Genomic DNA, 1,393 nt, shown 5'->3' with positions numbered 1-1,393 from the left:
TTTTTATTAGGCTATCAAGATGGGCCTCTTTTGCCACGGCACCCTCTATCAGAAATCCCTTGCTTGAAGTGGCTCTCTCACCGTCTCGAGTGAATTCCCACTCTCTTATTTTTTCTGCCAAATCAAGTAAGAAGCTCCATGCTGCGGCCTCATCTGTGAAAGATGTAAAACCATTAGGACACATGCACTCAAGAAGTTGCTTTGTTTGGTAATCTATGCCCTCATAAACAATTTGGCATAAGTGCCACAAATCAATTCCATGGTGAGGACACTCTTGGAGTAGGTCTTTGAACCTCTCCATAAACTTAGAAAATGACTCTAATGGATTTTGTTTGAATTGTAAAATATCGTTCCTAAGATTATTAGTTTTATGTAATGGAAAAAACTTTTTTAGGAAAGCGACGGCGAACTCTTCCCAAGTGGTGATGGAGTTCGTTGGTAAGCCATAGAGCCACTTTTTAGCTCCATCCTTGAGTGAAAACGTAATAAACCGCAACTTTACCGCATCATCGGTAAGTTGTTGCAACTTAATTAAAGCATATACATCTTCAAACTCACGCAAAAATAAGCAAGCATCTTCCGAAGGGAGGCCATGAAAATGTGGAAGCAAAGAGATAAATTGCGATTTTAGCTCAAAATTATTGCCCTGCGCAATCGGCAATCTACTGCAAGAAGGTTGCACAGTTCGGGCCGGATAGAAGCGATCGCGCTAACTCTTGGGCGGCTTGTGTTCATCCGCCATGACTACTTGATTTGGCTTTGGTTCGATGTCTTCCGCCGTCTCTAACCGGTTTGCTCTTTCTATTCGATTGGCCGAGTTCCGCACCCAACCTATGGTCATAAACACAAGAAAACCAAGAGAGATGGATAGGCAAGAAACCAAAAATATAACTAAACTAAAAATAACTACTAATCTAACACTTCGAATAATTAAGATTCGAATATAGCTCTCTTCTCCGGCAACGGCGCTAAAAACTTGTTAGATTTATTAAATAACCGCAAGTGCACGGATCGTGTAAATACGGGTCGAACTCAGGGAAGAGAAATCTAGTTGTCAATCCTATTCTTGTACGGATTAGAATACTAGCTATGATATAATGTTGTCTGGAATGGACTCAGGATTTTCGTGGACTTGAACTCGGAGCCAATACTATATATATGCGTATATTCTAATCAATCTAAGAATCAAATTTAACTAAGATCTTTTTTATTTAAAATCCTAATTCAGGCAAAGGGTACCAAGGTTCTAATGATCTCTTTTAACTACTTATCTAATTTAATTAGGAAACCAAAATTCTAAGGGCCTAAGTTAATTGAAAAATTGTAAAAGTAATTTGGAATAGTTTAAAAATCTTAATTCAAATAAAAGATTACTTAGGGTTAGAATCCACCA

General features: G+C 38.3%; 1 non-coding gene across 1 annotated transcript; it reads left to right on the top strand.

Moving 5' to 3' along the window:
• The first annotated feature begins 254 nt into the window (after positions 1 to 254).
• Positions 255 to 361, top strand: LOC143855366 (small nucleolar RNA R71). The gene has a single exon (XR_013237858.1). It is a non-coding gene; the product is annotated as a small nucleolar RNA R71 (small nucleolar RNA).
• Positions 362 to 1,393: the final 1,032 nt, after the last annotated feature.

The sequence above is a fragment of the Tasmannia lanceolata genome, unplaced genomic scaffold (genome assembly GCF_043159265.1).
Source record: "Tasmannia lanceolata isolate RefF3 unplaced genomic scaffold, GAP_Taslan_0.1 ptg000020l, whole genome shotgun sequence".
NCBI lineage: Eukaryota > Viridiplantae > Streptophyta > Magnoliopsida > Canellales > Winteraceae > Tasmannia > Tasmannia lanceolata.
This window is presented reverse-complemented; position numbering and strand designations above follow the sequence as displayed.